The sequence below is a fragment of the Harpegnathos saltator genome, unplaced genomic scaffold (assembly GCF_003227715.2).
Source record: "Harpegnathos saltator strain DR-91 unplaced genomic scaffold, Hsal_v8.6 scaffold672, whole genome shotgun sequence".
NCBI classification, from domain to species: domain Eukaryota; kingdom Metazoa; phylum Arthropoda; class Insecta; order Hymenoptera; family Formicidae; genus Harpegnathos; species Harpegnathos saltator.
The window spans coordinates 167,405-186,132 of record NW_020230507.1 but is presented as its reverse complement, the minus strand read 5'-3'; the positions used below and the strand labels follow the sequence as shown (position 1 = coordinate 186,132).

General features: G+C 49.0%; 1 protein-coding gene across 1 annotated transcript in view; it reads left to right on the top strand.

Moving 5' to 3' along the window:
• Positions 1–422: 422 nt before the first annotated feature.
• Positions 423–18,728, top strand: part of Dscam3 (Down syndrome cell adhesion molecule 3) — a 126,029-nt gene continuing 107,723 nt past the window's right edge. The window contains exon 1 of the mRNA XM_025305057.1: positions 423–468. The gene's annotated coding sequence lies outside the window, so the exon portion shown is untranslated. The remainder of the gene's footprint in view (positions 469–18,728) is intronic.

Genomic DNA, 18,728 nt, shown 5'->3' with positions numbered 1-18,728 from the left:
GCGATCGCGCCCTCGAGTTAACAACGACTTGGTAGGTACCAAAAGTGTCCTATCCTCGTACATCCCCATCCAGGTGTTACGACGGCGAGCGGGTCGCGGGGGTTGCGAGGGGACGGCAAGAGTGGGCGAGGGACGGCGGGACGGCCGAGAGCGGGAGGGTGGGGAGGGAAGGACGAGCGGGGGGGGAGGGAGGGAGGGGGATCGGTAGCGGTTCGTATAGGGTGACGGTGACGGTTTCGAGTGACGACCGGAGGACGGAGGGCGCCGAACGGTGGAGGGTTAAAGGGTGTTCGCATCGGTGGTAGGTGGCGAGTGGGGCGGTGGGGTCGCGAACGCCGGTGTGCGGGATTCTCTCCGCTCGGGGATGCTGGATCCGCCGGTGGAAACTTCAGTACGCGACCAGCCACCGACGTGTGTTTACGGTCCGAGGCTCCGGCGGAAGAGCGGCGAGGGTTGTTTGCTTCGGGGGTGAGAAACTCTTCGTAACTCTTGTTGCCCTTGTCGCCGGCGTCACCGTCACCGTCTACCACCACTACGACCGTCATCATTGCTATCGTCACGATCACCACCATCGCCACCACCACCACCATCACCATCACCGTCGCCGACGAACAGGGTCGGCCAACCGAAGTCGCGCGCGTCCCCGCGCCCGGAAGAGACGGGCCGGCAATTTTCCGGGATTGTCCAGCGGGGAAATCCGCCGGATTTTCGAATGTCACGGATTTTCACGAGCGGAACGTCCAGACGGAGAGTCGCGCGTGTAGGGTCTCATTGGCTCTTCTTTCTTTTGCCTTTCGACGAGAGCGGAAAAGCTCTCATGTCGCTCATGAGGCACGACGTCCAATTAGAAATCGAGTTTGCTATAGTTGACTATATACCGTGACGATTCGTAGAGTAGCTGTTACACAGCGTAGTGAGAATAATCGGTCGGAGCATATTGATAGATAATTGAATTTTTAAGTGGTAGCTTCTTCGACACGCGCGCTAACTTTGTAAGAGCGCGTCGGGCTGGGAGTTAAAGTTTCGAATGCCGCCGACGTGAACGAAGCGTGCTGTACAAAATTAGCAATGACCAAGGGAGGGCGAGAGAAAGGGGATCGTTAAAGTAATCGGTAAGTCATCGTGGCGTATGACGTTTAGCGCCGCTCACGTACTTTTCGCGCGGGCGATCCTTTCAATTATAATTTCGCACAGTTTGAATGAAAAGCCGATAGAGCCGTGTCTCGGTTTAAACGAGCATATAAACGTACGTAACTTTATGCGACAGGACGGACAGGCGCACAGGCTCTCTCTCTCTCTCTCTCTCTCTCTCTCTCTCTCTCTCTCTCTCTCTCTCTCTCTCTCACCTGTCACTCGGTGATGCGGCATTTCCGCTTACGGGCGCGTCGAATTATTGGCCGACTATAAATGTTTCTTACTGCGCGTCGCCGCCGGGTCGGCTATAAATAATGCCTAACGAAGGGAGCGCGCGAGCTGAAACAATTTGCGTTTGAGCCGAGGGGTGTCAAAGTTCCGTTCGTCGCCTTAATTGGACACATTCTGCTCGTTTCGGAATAACCTATGGAAATCTCGGCAACTTGCCGGCAAGTTGCCGAAGTTTCAGTGTTGTTTCAGTGTCAAGGACCGTAGTATGCGCGTTGACCTTAAAGCTCGTCGGGATAACCGGAAGCGACGCTGTGCAGGCGACGCTGATGTTTCTGATCGATTTCCGGCTAAGAGCGGGGAAAGTTTAATCGCACTTTGCGCGAGACACATCGGCCGAGGAAGTTGTAAAATAAGCGTCCGCACGTCACTCGTGGCGGCTAACAACTTGTCGCGTTAAAAAAGTACGTCACCCAAGACTTTTACGAGAGGTTTCATCGGGAGATAATTGCCACCTTCCTCCCCCGCCCTCTCTCTCCCTCTCTCTCTCTCTTTCTCTCTTCTTTTTTTACCTCGCGCTTCTGCGAGGTAATAAATCTCTGCGAGTCGAAGAGACATCGATCAAACGTCGAATGTTCTCGAGTAATTTCCTAAAGAGATAAAATCACCGCCGCGCCGTCGCGAGCTCGACGGTCAGATGCGAATGATAAACGCGACGTATCTATGTAGCTGCGGCGGCGGTTGCGTTGCAATTATCGCTCTCGCAAATACCGGATTCAGTTAAAAAATTAAGAGTTCATTCCCGGCAGAGAAAGCGTCCAATTAGCGCGAGCTTCGCTCGGGCAAACATGGACAATATTCTCGAGCTGCAAACGCGACCGGCCGTTCGCGCGATAGTCGCGACGAGTCGCGTTTTTCCGCGATTTATTTAGCCGCGAGACACCCTCGATTTCCAACGCGAAAGGCGAAATTGTGGCCGCGCGCGAAATAATTCCTCAGCTACAGAGGGCCGACTACATCGTACTTTCGTGACAACGACGACGGTGCGCGAGAAAATCGTTCGGCGACCCGATAATTGGGACAAGTACTCAACCGGTACGGTTTTCGCCGCGCTGCGACGTCTCATTTTGGACAAACTGATATTGTCTTACGGTTTCGCGGTGATCTCCAGGGAGAGGTGACGCTCCTCTCGAGTCACGATCGAAGTTGCACGAGTTAACTGCGAGTCAGTCGAACAGCTGCAAATACGCGGAATCTCGCGGTAAGTAACAACGAGCGCGAGCATATTCGCGTTTATTTCGCCTCGCCGTGCCGACATCGCCAGATATCAGTTCGCAGGGTCGTTTCAAGGTAACAATTCGGTACTCGACTTTTCGATATTCACAGAGAGAGAGAGAGAGAGAGAGAGAGAGAGAGGACAAATAGACACGATCCCGCGAAAATAAACGGTCCAACGAGCACGGGCGAGATATCCGCGCGTCGACTCCGCGCGGTCTTTACATTCGGCGACGCGGAGCGCCGCGACGGCATGAATAATTCCCCGCGCGCGCATATTCCGCAGCTCGTGGCTATCTTTCGGATACGTCGCGTCGCGGAGAATGGGATCGCGCAGACGTTCGACGTATCCGCTCGGGAGACGAGTCCGCTCGACATTTCCGACATACGGGGGCTATAGGCGCCGTGCCATGGGATGGTCGCGATACGTTGCGGGACATTCGCGGCATCGGCGAATACTCTCAATGTCAAGGTGTTCGGCGAGAGAAGTGCATTGGCTAAAAGGCCCGGTCTCGGCCTCGCCGCGTCTCGCCGAGGCCGAGGCTGCTCGCGTAAGAACGCCAGGAACGCGGTGCTCGGCACGCCGCGGTGGTGGCGGTGCCGGTGCCGGTACCGGTTTGTGGTAGAACGCGTAACCGACATTGGTGCGCCGAGGGCGACAGTGCTGGTGTTGCTGCCGCTGCTGCTGCTGCTGGCGCAGACGGCGCGGCGATGTGGTGATGGTGTTGCTGTCAGAGGTAGATGAGAATGAGGAGGAGGAGGAAAAGGAGGAGGTGGTAGTGGTGCTGATGGTAGTAATGGTGGTGACGACGTTGGCGTTGGAGGTGTCGTGTAAAAGTGATAGCAGCGTAGTAGAGCGAACGTAGTAGTAAACGTAGTAGAATAATAGTAGCAGAGAACAGTAGTAGTGGAGGTGGTGGTGGTAATACTAGCGGAGGGCGCTAGTACAAAGACGTAGTTACGACGGTATTAGTAGTAGCAGTGGTGGTGGTGGTGGTGGTGGTGGTGGTGGTGGTAGTGGTGGTGGTGGTAGTGGTGGTGGTGGTAGTAGTAGTAGTAGTAGTAGTAGTAGTAGTAGTAGTAGTAGTAGTAGTAGTAGTAGTAGTAGTAGTAGTAGTAGTAGTAGTAGTAGTAGTAGTAGTAGTAGTAGCTATGGCTGCTCTGGGTTCATGAATGAACGACCACTTCACCTCTCTCGCACCGCCGCTAATAGGCTTCCTTTCTCGCGCGGTGAACCGCCTACGTATTTTTGTCGATATTGTACTTCCCGCGTCGTTCGAGGGCGTTGCCGATTATTGCGTTAATTGTCCTTTGTCCGGCGCGCAATCTACGCGCGCGCGGGAGAGAGAGAGAGAGAGAGGGAGAGAAAGAGGCAAGGGAGGGAAAGAGAAGAGAGCAGCCCTTCTATCGCGGCCTATGGAAATATTTCAGCGTTCCTCGCCACTGTGACCGACATCGGACGACTGGGGCAACACACGTGAGCCTGAGAGACCGCCCCCCTCCACGGGAGCTTCTCTTTATGATTTGACCAATTTCGCGCCAATTTATCGCATTGTCCCGCCGAAATGCGCCACTTTGATAAATGAACCGGCAAACTGCTCGTGATGAATATCGCGGGCTTCTTGGCGGCCCAAATGAGACGTACATTAAGAGAAATATCCAGGTGAATTCGGCCGGAGTGCGAATTCTCGACCGACTCTACTGCGAGCCGAGTGTGTGTGTGTATGTGTGTGTGTGTATGAAAATTGCGTCGCGTCGATTTGAGAGTTTCGCCACTCATGAGAGACGTCCACCCCGTGGAGAATCAAGCTGCGAGCACAATCGCATATACGTTATCTTTTTCCGGAACTTCCTGCCGGCGGAACTTTCATCATGATCAAGGGTGTGTTGACCTTTTTCCACGGTCTATATAGAGAGAAAGACGACTATGCTTCTTGCGGCTCAGCCGTGAAGCCACGACGTAACCAACTTGGCCATTATTATCCGTTGTTGTCTACTTCCGCCTACTATATCTACCTCCAAGTGTTTCCGGGGGTCGTTACTAATTTCTAAAAACTGGAACATTGCCACAGCGTTGGAATCTTTTACGATGCACTTTTAAGGAGAATTTATTCCCCCTGCACACTCGGCGCGTTTCTTAATTGCAGTTACAGCTCTGTCAACGAACGAAACACGCGGCAGAGGACTTTTGCGCGTGATATCCGCTTCGCGAGCGAGACATTCACTCAGTCACTCACTTTTCATCGAAGCAAACGTTTCGGCGTCCACTGTTTAACGTTCTAAATAGGTGAGCGGTGCTCCTTCTATGCGTTTTTCACCCTTCGTGCGTTCACGCACGGTAAATGTGCAATTGATTTCTCGGTCTGCAGGTGCAATATGACGCGACAATACGCTCTCGGTGCCGTTCCGTTCCGCAGCTTTCGAAAGCGATCGAGAATGTTAGGAATTCCTCGGAAAGAACGACGAGGATCAAATCCTAACGAGTCACGATGAAATAACACAACGTAGCTCCGAGATAAATCGAATCTCCTTACATTGCGTACTCCCGGGAAGTTAAATTAAACGGTTAAGAAGCGCTACGACGTTTATTTTGTATCTCGGCAATATACATACTAAGTGGGGAAAGAGAGCTTATACTCTTTATAAGAGTCACAGATTTACGCGCAAAGAGAAATGTCCTTTGATTGTATTCATCGTTTGACACCGTTGCATTAGCCGTCGCTGAATATGCGGGTTAGAGCTTCTTTACAATTCTATACACTAAGGAAACCATTGAGCTACATAAAAGGAAGCACTTTATAAGCAGGAAATTGTCTTGTCGCAGCGACGGCAACGTTGCAGATTTCGTTATTTACGTCAAAGATGCGTAGATCTTTTAATGATGGAATATTTATCAGATTCTTATCCTTTTATGGCATTCATATAGTATGTGTTTCTTATAGAGACGTGTGCGAATCAGCAATTTTTATGCCGAATCGAATCTATGAAATTTCATTCGAATTCGAATCGAATCATTAAAAAATTCAACATGACTATTAAACATGCAAATAGTGGATGGAAGATTTTAGTATGAAATGTAAAGAATTTAGTATGTAAGGGAATATCGATATTGTGATATCGTCTTAAAGAAAAATATATATTTAAATATTCAAATTTAATTTATAATTAAGTTATTACTTATAAGTTAAGTTAATTACAAGTTAAGAGTACAAACATACAGGCTCAGATGGCCCGTTTTATAGCCGATGCGCGCAAACGCTAATGCGTTTGATCCGCATTGCAATTTTCGCGATTCGAAATTTTCGAATTATTCGGATTCGAATTGAGTCGAATTACATTAGATTCGATTCGATTCCGATTCGAATATTCCAATTCGCACAGCTCTAGTTTCTTACAACGGAGGAGAATATTTCTAGATTCATGGTTCGACTACATAATTATTGACTATTTTTTATGATTACTTGACTTGGCGCTTTGTGATATATTTACCGACTTTATAATTTAATAATTTTCATTCTCTATCCGCATAAATGAGCACCATAATCTGCACGGAGACGTGAGGGACGATCTTTCCAACGTCATACAGCTGATAACGTTCCGCGTACAACTATTTCTTCGACACGGTTAACGACACCGCCAATTAGAGAATCAGAGAATTAGAATTAGGAATACACTTCCACGAGTCTCAGTGGAACATTAATACGACATTTCTCTTTCTGCGTGTGGAGTTCTCGTTGGAAATAAGGCACGTCGAATGCGACATTTTCATCCGTAATGACATGTGCGTGAAATCAAGCGGTCTTGATGGTTAATTAGCGAAGCTAATGATCCCAGTCGGGTCGGAAGCATTTACAAGTCTGCTTACATTCAGTAGTTGTTTTACAAGTCAAATAACGGGCGGTCTCGCGCGCGGCCCTTATAACACGCGGAATAACTATTTTACCTCTGAGTATGGATCTACCTGTACTACTTGGGAAGGGGGTGGGGGAGGGGGGGGAAGCTCGCCGCTATTTACCGTCGGAGATGCGTCGAGTGTTCGCGCGCGCGCGAGCGCGCTCGCCGTATTTACGGAACGAGACGCGAAAGCGAGTATCGCGGGTATCGACAATAAACGTTAAACTACGCGTTAATGCGATATTATCGCCGTTATTGCGGCGAGTAATGACGAATGCTTTAATTAACCTCCGTTGCGTAGTTAATCCCGCTTTACCGTCCGGCATCGCCGCGTCGTACGGCGCGCACCTAACGGTTTCGCATAATGCCGATATCTACTTCGCCAATATAAGCCCCGTCAGCGAGTAAACGGCATAATTCCAGCGGGCCCACTTATAACCACCGAGGCCGGAATAATTAATTTCTTGGCATATGAATTAATGTAAGAGATCGTACATCACCCCCCGCCCCTTCACCGGCCGTGAGGACTCTCCTCACGTCCTCGCGACGGCCTCTCCCTTCCGCCGCGAGAGAAACGTCGGAACCTTCGCGGCGGGTTAAACGAAGAAGTCTGAATATTCAGACGTATCGCGCGACCTTCGAAATCGCCAAAGGTGCGCGCGCGACCTGGCGAGGTGTCTGTAAGCGCGAAAGCGACACGCGCAGGTCGAGCGAATGAACGCGAGCCTCGGGGCGCGGCCGCGCGCGATTGAAATAAGAAGAAAAGGGGGAAATGGAAGGAGAGAGACCGATTTCATTTGTACTTTTTAGCGGAACTTAAAAATTTATGGAACGCTGTATAAATCTTCATTCGGAGGGTGGGGGGATGGTATTCATGACGTCGTTCATCTTATAGTAGCTTAAATAATGCATAAGCTTAGCACATACATTTGAAGAGGTATTTTCCTGGATAAATTATACTTTTTAAGCAGAAACGGAGCGAAATAGTCCGCCGTAGGAAGAAAAAAGGGAGGGAGGGAGGGAGGGAGGGAGGGAAAAAGGAACGAGAGAGCTCCATACTTATGTATACACTTGTGACCATGTGGATTAACTCGACCCCTCTCTTCCTCCTCCTCCTCCTCCTCCCCCCTCCTTCTCCTTGCTACCCTCCTTGCTTGCCCTCCTGCCACCTCACCCGGCAGCGCCGCACAGTCAACCCTTTTATCTTCAATGCAGTCACATATATATACGTATTAAGGACACGCGCGTATATTGAGGAATTATGTAAATTCTCTCTTTTACAAGATTAGCCGGACGAACGGATCTCGCGCCGTGACTTTTTCAATACCCATTGCAATTATCATGCAAATAAGTGGACAGCGCCGGAGAAAACCGCCGTGAAAATCGATACCTAATTGAGGCATGTTTAATTTGCAAATTAAAAAAGCCGAGTCCAATGATCCGCTCCGCCGCTCGGCGTTTGCCGGCGAGCACGAGAGAGAGAGAGAGAGAGAGAGAGAGAGAGAGAGAAAGAGAGAGAGAGAGAGAGACCGGCACTTGCCCGTACTTTGAACTTTCTCGCGCGATCTTCAGTCCACGAGTCTGCGATTCGCCACCGCGACTCGCCGTGGTCAAGGCAATCGAAAGTATATCGACCCCTGCAACCCCCACATCCTAAACACATACTGTCCTTCCCCTCCCCTCTGCCGCCGGTATATTCATTTACGAACGTCAAGTAATACTAGAGAGGCGAACAAAGTAATAAGTGCGCGGCGACACAAAAGTGTCCAGGCATAGCCGGAGAGACAAAGCCTCTCTCTCGCCTTTTTGAAAATGCATCCGTCTGTGTCGAACTACTCCATCCCTTGTCACACCGCCCTCCTTCCCCCCCGGGCCCCGCGGGTCTGTTTCTCCCTCGTCGTCGATAGATCTCACTGAGAGAAGTCCTGAATTTCTCGCGAGGCTCTCTCTCTCTCTCTCTCTCTCTCTCTCTCCGCAAAGCCGTGGAGCTACTCTCTCGAGAATTCCGTGCGATCGAACGTACTCGAAGTGCGGTGGCCGCGTCGACGCTTCGTTTCGCATCGCCTCGCGTCGCGTCGCGTCGCATCGCGTCGCGTCGTCGTCGAGAACGACGAAGCGGCATCGGTGGTGGCGGTGGCGTTGGTGGGTTGCTTCTTTTCTTTTTTCCCTCGCCGCCATCGGCGATGCCATCCTCGTCGCCGTCGCCGCGTCGTGCGCTTCCGCGCGACGACCGTTGAAGCTCCATTGGAACCGCGCTCGACTGAAGCGGACTCGTTCCAACGGGCTTATTAGAATTTTTCGTTTGAGATATCCACTTAATTGACGCCAGCGTCGAGGGACGGAACAAAGGGTGGAAGATGGCCGAAGAGGGGTTAGCGGCACGGCGCGAACGAAGGGGTGCATAGGCACGGTGAAGGAGAGCGAGACGAGTTGAGGGAGTGATGGAGAAAGGAGGGAGGGATGGGAGGAGAGACAGAAAGAGAAGAGGAAGAGTCGGTGAGTGGGTGGTGGAGTACAGCGAGAGGGAAGCAGGGAGGGAGGAGGAGGAGGAGGAGAGAGAGAGAGAGGGATCGGGGGGTGCTCCATTATCGTAATTAATACCATTACAATTAACGCGCCGGAGACGGCGGTGGCGCGGCGCTCGCGGGAATCAGCCTGGATTCCTTTTACGCCGCTTTTATCGCGGCCGAGCTTTTCCGGTTATATAACGACCGACGACGGAAAGCCGCTCTTCGGGAAATTCTTCCGATTTCCTCGTCGGGCCGCGCCGGTTTTCGCGGGGTGCCTCTCCACCGGGCCGGATGCCCGGTTTTGTCATCGTTCTGTCGCTGCGTACTCGCCCGTTGCTGCGCGCGCGCGTGTCCAACGTCGCGGAATCGCCGCGGTTGTTCGTTGTTATTTGCTCGCATAGACAATGCACGAGCGCTCGTCTATGCGCCGCGCCGCTCCGGCGTTGTTCCGAGCCGCTTTTTGTGCTCGGTATGCGCGCGATTTTTGCGTTTGGCGCGGCCCGCGCGTGCCCGCGTACGACCAACAAGTACTGCGGTGCTCCGCGCCGTCGATTAATTCTACGCGAGTAACTAGGGAAAACGGGGTCGCGGGAGAAATGTCAGTTCGGGGCGGTTTTTTCCAACGGGCTTGATTAAAATCGACCGGCCGTGATCGAGTGACACGACGTGTCCTCTAAGAAGCGCCGCCGCGTGATCCGTTTTGCGAATTCGGACGTGGATCAATCTCCCGCGGATTTGCGCTGCGACTCGTTGCGATTTTTTCCGCTCGCCAATTTTTTTGATTTCGGGGGAAAGAGCGCCTGGATAAATTAAAAAAAAAAAGAGAGAGAGAGAAAGGGAGAGAGGGAGAGAAAGAGGAAGAGAAAAGAGAATTGCGTTCGTCACGGTAGGCGGTGCATGGGTGTTGCGCGGGAGAGAGAGAGAAAGAGAGAGAGAGAGAGAGAGAGCGCCGCGCTACGTAATACTTTTTAATCCCTGCGCCGCGCAACATTCGTCAATAAGCAACGCATCGCTGGATTTTATTACTTGCGACGTCATTAAATTTTTCGTAAAGACAAATAGAACGCTTTTATATGAGCGAAAAATTCAACACCGTGTGCGGATATGTACGTGTGTGTGTATGTGTGTGCGTGTGTGTATGTGTGTGTGTGTGTGTTGTGTGCTGCGCGATGAACGTTTTATTTGTCTTGAGGTAAATGAAAATATATTTTTACAGACCGACTTTTTCGTCGACTTTTTCCTCTCTCTCATCCGAGAGAGAGAGAGAGAGAGAGAGAGAGGGGGGAGAGGGGGGAGAGGGAGAGGGGGAGAGAGATAGGCAACGTATCTCGCCGCGGGTCACGGACTAATAACTCGGACGACAGATCCCGAATTCATCGGACTGCCGTGCACGTAGCGATCGTAATTGCGAGACGCCGAAGAAACGCTCGCACGTGGCCTCTTTTTTTTATGAAACGCAACATCGCGCGGTGTGTCGCGCGTGGAAACCTTTACGAAGAGGTTGACTGTGCCGCGTTGACGCTGGTACGTAGCTTTGACGTCTTATAGAGCCATCGTTTAGAAAAGCCGGTCACATATCCTCTGGGAAACCTAATTTCGCGTCATCCATTTCGCGTCCTTTCCGCCAGCGGATCGCCATCGTCTCGCGAGAGCGAGGGGAAACATCACCGGCACGCGTCGCGTAAGCGAGATGAAGGACGTGTAAATATTTCAACGATACACTCACGATGTGTGCCCTTCCTAAAAAGCTTCGAATAATTCGCGGATGAAAGATCGCGACGCGACCGAATCGTCGCGAACGAATCGTCGCGAATCGAACGCCGCTCTCTTGTTACTCTCTCTCGCTCGTGCACGACTTCGCCGCTTTTTAAAGCTGCTGGATCTTTCTTGGGTTTGCGCGATTTCTGCCTCCGCGCGGAATTGCAACGATGCCGCCGACGTGGGAAACGTAGCGAGAAATTCGGCGACATTAAGACAGTCTCTCACTGGTCAAAGCCGCTGAGATGTTTCTACAAGTCGATCGCCCCTCTCTCTCTCTCTCTCTCTTTCTCTCTCTCTTTCTCTCTCTCTCTCTCTCTCTGCTGACTGTGGCCGAACAAGCGCCGCACAGTGAGGGGCCAGATAATATTCTTTGGTTGAAAATTCTCTAGAGACCTGAACTTCCAACCGATCATCGACATCAATGGATGAGAGGTTGATCCTGAATAAGTTCCGAAGAGATTTGTCTCGCCGAAATTAAAAAAGAAATTTTTTTCTCGAATTACTAGCCCCAAAAGAGGAAATCGTTAAACGCGAGAAATATTCATTATTCGACACATATTTCTATCTAATAGCGTATTCAGCGGATTGAAACTATGAAACCAATCAACAGACACCTCGAGATTTATCGATCTTGAACCAGATTGAAACCCATTAATCCAAGACACATATGCCCAAAATACAAAACCGTCAAATATAAACTCGTTAAGCATAAAAGCCGAGGGATTTTGAGTCTTAAGCCCATCAACCTAGAAATCTATCAATCCGAGAACTTTTTAGCTCGTGGATGCATGAAGCCGTATATACGTATTAAGAGCCCCAAATAGTCCAAGAACCCAATCTAGCCATAGCTCGAGAACCTGATAATACTCGACGTTGAATATTCAGCTATTAAACATTAAGGTCGAGCCTCGAAACTTTTGAGACAAACCCTAAACCCATGAGCCCTGAACCGACAATTTTTTCAAAATTTCGGCTAGACAGATCTCCTTGGAATCAACCTCACCCACTGATGTCGATGATCGGTTGGAAATTCAGGTCTCTAGAGAATTTTCAACCAAAAAATTGTCATCTGGCCCCACTGTGCGCCGGTTTGATCCACTTGGACTGCGCACTCTGTATTTCACTCGCATCACTGCGCTTCATCATTGAGTCGTATGGTTTAAACCGATTACGCCAGTCAAAACCGGTATTAGAACCGGTACGGAAAAAGACGAAATAAAGAATCGCCTCGAGCCGTTAACCTTCTTATGAAGAAGCAACTTCCAATCAGCTTGCCCGTTCGGAAGCTCGGCATCAAATCGACTGAAAAGGTACCTTTGGCGCTCAATTCAGCGGCAAACTTTGTTTAACCCGCGTAATACGTTTCGCATCCTGCGGCTTCATGATGGCGTTTGTTGTGCTATTGATGTGTCATTAAAGCGTTGATCAAAGCGCAACCATTCGACGGCCGCCATTATTGCGCACCCTTTGGCGGGGTGTTTAACGTTGTTCCAGAATTATTAGTAACTTTGACGGGGCTCGCGACGTAATCGGCTCGATAATATTACAATTAAGTAACTTAATAATGAAGTTAATTCAAATAACTAAAGTGGCAACGGAAATAACCGAGGCGGACAATAATGGAAACACTTGTTGCTTCGCCAAATTCTTCCCTTTGACTGAGGCGCAGGCCCGTTTTCGAAATTCCTTCGTCGCTGACGACCGCTCGTCCCCAAGTCTGCGCCTCTGCGCGCACGCGCGCAGGCTTGCTTTTCTAACATCATTCTCAGACGTTGCAAACATTTAGATGCTTTAGACGCGCGGCTTCCGGCCGACTTGAACTTTCTATTTTCAGGACTTTGAGCGGTAACGCGACTCTCTCCACGGTGTTCTCGCAAATTAACTTTGAAATTTTCCGGCGTGGAAGCTTTGCGCGGGCAACTTCCGCCGGCCTCGGCAAAGGACCGAATTAAAGAAGACCGATAATCCACTTTGTCGTACGTACGATCGACTTAATACTTCCGGGCCATTTAACGGAGTAATCGCCGATATGCCTCTCGTTCTCGTTCGAGTGCTCTCGCGTAGAAGGAATTGGACTCCCGAATTATCTTTAAATGTGCATTACCAGCTGTTTTACCGTCCGGCAAATTACATTGCGAATTATCCCGCGCTATTTCAGAGAGAGAGAGAGAGAGAGAGAGAGAGAGAGAGAGAGAGAGAGAGGGGGGGAGGGAGCGTTATCATTTTTCTCCCTCACCCCTTCCTCTCTTGACATCGCCAGATACATGTCCATTGTCAAGCCATTGCCGCGTCGATCGCGCGAATTCATATTTTTGTCGCGTTTCGCCCTTACGAGCATCCCGGCTTTCTCCGCGCGACTCTCCCGACGTAATCGAGCGTCTATCGCGTCGCTAATTAATGCAAAGTCCGCGATACCGCGTTAAAAATGCGGCGGATATTTGGCGCAGCGCGCGCAAGTAAACAGCGCCACGCAGTGACGCAGTGCGTTTTATGGGGCCGATCAAGTGGCATTAATTGGAAATAAATACCTTCGCATATGTAAAGCCGACGCAAGATACATGCGTTACGGTCATGTATCATAGACATGTCATTCCCAGTGTTCGCGTGTGTGGATAGCAGCCCGTATTACGTAATTCAAACCTCACAAACAGGTCACGTGAGTTACAGTTCCGTGAGTATCGGGTCGGTGTACAACCAAACAGCCCGTGCTAATTACAAGGCAAATGCGTGCATAATTAAACTCGCGACATAAGCGCCAAGCACGTTCGTTAATGTATTTATAGACGTCAAGATGGCGTTCGATGTGAACAGCCGAACAGTGCGCGTTCATGCGGCCGATGTCCGGTCGGTGGATAGTGAACTTCTTTTGCGCTGCACGCGCATGTCTGCGCAACGAGAATTTCCGCGTTCTCCAGCGGAATCTGACGTGTTCCGAAAGGGTGTTTCAGCGAAAAATGTTTCGTAAATTGTTTCCGTCATCGACACATTAATTTCGTGTTACATCAAGAGCAATTACAAGCTGGACAAGCCTTTTAATATCGCGAACGATGGTAAAACTTTAGAATAGGGCCTTTCCCGAATTTTGATATATTTTTGCTACTTGCTGGATGAAAATCTTTGTTGTCACTACGACAATGATAATCAATGGGGGGGGGGGGGAGCCCGAAAAAAATGTTACCGACCTATTTTTCTCAAGTTTTTTCGGGTCTTACAAAACTCTGAAGGAAAAATACACCAAATTTAAACTATTGAGTGAAAGTATAAGAAGTTCAATGAACTTTAATAAACCAAAGACATAAATTTGCTATATATTCTCCGCTATAATTCAGAGACTTTATAATATAAATTTGTTCTTTTGCTTTTAAAGCAGAGCGTGATGACGAGAGTAGAGGTCTTGCTAATCTTTTCAGTATCCATTTTTAGTACATCGTAGACTCATCTGTTTAGTAAGACGAAAGATTCGAGTAACAACTGTGTGAACGGTATTTAATCAGTATAAAATCGATATATAGAATTTTAAATATGTGGAATAAAATTTTCGTGTTTCTTCCTATAAAGATCTTAGCCCCCTCCCCTTGATACAATGATGTAAAACTTTGTATACATGTTTTTTACACAGTAGTTAGTTTTGCAAATTACTGAACAAGAAAACATAGTTTTTCGTATAGTAGTACTTCTGAATATTTATCAAAAAAATTGTTCAAAAAATAAGTGGGTAACATTTTTCTCGGGCTCCCCCGATTGATTATCACTGTCGGAGTCGCAACAAGGATTTTTACCATGAGAGTAGCAAATAAATATCAAAATTCGGAAAAGGCCTTATTCGACACACTGATAGAAAAATATAATTGAATTAACTACAATCTCACTATATTTTATAGTTCATTTTGGCGTCAACCATATTTTTATAGTTTGTGGAAACCTGCAAAATATAGCAGAATAAACACAAATATATAGTCAATGATTGTCTGAAATAATTGTTTAGTTACTTTTACCACATATATATAGTAATTTCTCATTCACAAATATAATGAGATTTGATATTCATATAATTACATCTGTCATCATTTGGCAAATATCATTCTGGTAATATTGACTATATAAAAGAGTTACTTTACCTATCATTTTACACCTAACCCATCCATACAATAATTTTAGTTTAACTTACTATAATTCTTAGTAAAAATATTACATGATTGCTTATACTATGCCTGCATCACAATTATTACCGATATTATGGTAATATACTTACTATAAATATGATATTTCGGACTATAATTTAGTTACTATATCGTTATACTTCCAAATATCATATACTTTTCTCTGCAGCTTTTACCGCGAGGAGCTGCTTTCCGATCCTGTCTAATACTCGCTATTAACTGCGGCGGCGCGCGCGTGTCCACGGCCAGCAGAATCGCGATAGCGACGCGACGCGACGCGTCGGCACGGTGAAAGCAGTCGACTGTAATCAGGCTCGGTTTGTAACGAGATGAAGGTGCAGGCGAGCGAAACGCTCATAATCACCCGGATCGAAACGAGGCAAGCGTACCGTTAATTCGCCTGCCCGCCCGCCCGTCCGTCGATTTGAATCGCAGTGTGTGTCGGCCGCGACAAGCTGAACGGTCGCGCATAATGTCGCGCTTGAAATGATCATCGCCGGTTCTCCGCTGGAAGACATCGCTCGCGCGCGAGCGATAATCTCCGGCAGCATGAAACCGGCGCGGCCGCGTTTTAAACCGCTCATAGCTTAGAACAGACGTGTGCGCAGGTATAGGAAGGTACGGGCGATTACAATCGCGAATTATGGGCGATCGTGCAATGCGTGCGCACTGCGCACTAACAGCGCGCGCAGTCGGTAACATGGCCGAGAACGCGTGTTCGACAAAGTCGATTAATTTTACGACATGGCGACGCGTAATTCGGCGGGTGATAAATCTCGCGAATAATGAGATACGTTTTGTACTCTCTAACGTACTCGCGCCGCCGCGCCGCGCCGCGAATGATGCATGAACATCCGGTCGAGTGTCTGATAAAATATCTCCTGCCATCTGACGCGAATGTAAACAAAAAAAAAAAGGGAAAGAAGAAGAAGAAGAAAAGGGAATGCGTAAATCAGCGATGTAATAATTTCGCTACGCGTTAATATTCACGGCGATATTTCATTATCGGTAATTATCGGTAATAAGAAACTTCTGCAGCTGCCTTTTTCCAACGAATACAAATCCACGTTTGCGGGTCGGAATTCGGCGTCGTTCGATTTCTCGAGTATAGTTCCGGCAACGCACGCAATTCGCGATTTATCGACCGCCGACGCGCCGGGAAACGCAGGACGACGAGGTACCCGCCCGAGTAACTTCGTCGTCGCGAGTGTGCCTTAAGATCGCTAGTTTAAGCGGAGATCGGCCGCGCGAGACAATTCCACCCCGGCACCGGAAATAGAAACATGCTTGTCGGGAATACAAATACGGGCCGCCAAGCGCACTTTATTGCCGCCCAACGACCGATGTTCTCCTCCGCGCTTTCCCGCCGAGCAAACTACTCCCCCTCGCTCTCGTCGTAAAACATGTCAATGATACATAACCCTCCCCCGGCCGCGCAACGCGCAGTAATACGATTTTACGACTTGCGGCTCGCGAAGGATCCGAAAGAGGCTGAAAAGGGCGAGGAACGTTCGAAAGAGAGAGAGAGAGAGGAACAACGGGGGGCGGAGAACGGCGGGGACGAGAGAAAGCAAAGATCGCGGGGCGATTGTCCGCGGGCTGTCTTGCAACTAAAGCCAACAATGCGGAAGCTTCAGCCTCGCGAAAGCTCGCGGCTTCAGCTCCTCAGGTCGGCAGGAGACGCAATTGTCTCTCGTTCAATCTGTCGCCTCCTCCTCTCCTCCTAAACCTCTCTCTCCTCTCCTCTCTCTCCCTCTCTCGTTAAAAGAGCTCCTAAGCCCCCAAATCCGTGCGTACCGAAATAGAAAAACCGCAGATCCGTCCGCAGATCTCCGGCCTGAGATATTCTACAATTCTCCAAATTCATCCGCGTCACGTGACTCGAGCGAGTTATCTCTCGGCGGCACTACAGCGCGCATCGGGGGCAAGCTGCATTTCTCGCGGTGCAGCCTTTTCGTAGCCGTGAGAGGGCTGAGCGAGGCTTAGCCTACTTATTCTATCCTCCTTAGCCCGAGACAAACAACGCGAAAGGCAGAGAGAGAGAGAGAGAGAGAGAGAGAGAGAGAGAGAGAGAGAGAGAGAGAGAGAGAGAGAGAGAGAGAGAGAGAGAGAGAGAGAGAGAGAGAGAGAGAGAAGAGAGAGAGAGAGAGAGAGAGAGAGAGAGAGAGAGAGAGAGAGAGAGAGAGAGAGAGAGAGAGAGAGAGAGAGAGAGAGAGAGAAAGAGAGCTCGAAAAAGAGAGAGGTGAGAACGGAAAGGGCGAACGGAAAGAGACGAACGAGCGAAGATCGTAAGACGATTATCCGTGAGGAATATCGGTAACTGTGACTGTGACGGCGACGGCAATGGCGATGGCGACGGAGACGGCGGCGGCGACGCTGGCTGATCCCAGTGGTGGTTGAAAGAAACGAGTCTGCTGGCGCAGGCGGCCGCTCGGGGAACACGCTAACGTATCGTCGCGGCACCGAGCGATTTAAAGAGAGAAACGAGCGCGCGCGCGGGCCAGGTTAAAAATGTTTCCACAGCGGTGAAAAGCAGTTCGTTTTCAGGAACCGTTGGCTCGGGTTAGAGACAGAGAGAGAGAGAGAGAGAGAGAGAGAGAGAGAGAGAGAGGGGGGGGAGAGGGAGAGGGAGAGAGGAGGTGCTCTCCCGCGAACCCGTGCATGTGCGCGTGCGACGTGGATGTGAGACGTTCGAAATCGCGAATATGTCGGGGCTTTCCGCGTATACGGGGTGTCTCGCAAACATGCGACTTCATATTGAGTAGCACGAGACGATACGAGGTAAAGTCGCGATCGTGAGCGGCGCGAGCGTTTCGTCCCGAGCGCAGGATCAACGATCTTCAAAGCGCGCTCGAGAGCCCGCAGTCGCGATGAATAGGAATGCCGATTTTAAATCGATTTAATCGAAAATCGATTAACCGGAGCCTAAAAGATCGATTTCAAATCGATCCTCTGGAACTGAATCGATTCAATGATCGATCTGTAAATTCTGAAAATCGCCAACACGACTTTTTCAGTTTCTACTAGTAACATAGTTTTTCTTTTTTTCAATTATTTTCAGTTGTAATATTTGAACTCACTTAGTGACTGCACGATGCACATTGCGTTGTCTTTAGGCCGATGTCTCACGGGCGAAATTTTCAGCGTAACGGAACGCGCGAACTAATCACAGCCACTCCATATAATAATATTAGGTGTGTGAATTAATCCTTTAACTGCTGAGATATTAAATGACCAGTATGACCCTCTTTGCTGAGTTATTTTTACAATTATAAAATATTTTACAATGATGAATTTTTGTATGAAGATTAACTAACTAACTAAGATTAAGATTAAACTAAATTAAATGGGTATTACACATTGAAAGTCCAAATCGAGTAAACTCGATCGTAGCAAGGCCGCCATTTTTTTCCACACTCGAGTTATCTCGACCGTAGCAGTTAAAGGGTTAATTCGATCCGTTTTTTTCTTCCAAAAAAGACTTTAGTATGAGAAAACATTAAAAAGTACACTGATCAAAGTATTTGCCATCGCTTGCTATTATTTTTTCCCATCTATCTGGCAGTTGTTGCATTCCGTAATGGAAAAACGACTCGTCCTTCGAAGCGACCCATTCATTGAGCCATTTCTCTATTTCTTCATAATTGTTGAAGTGCTGGTCCGAAAGCCCGTGTGCCATCGATCTGAACAAGTGATAATCGGATGGAGCGATGTCTGGTGAATACGGCGGGTGAGGTAAAACGTCCCGGCCAAGTGCTTCCAAGGT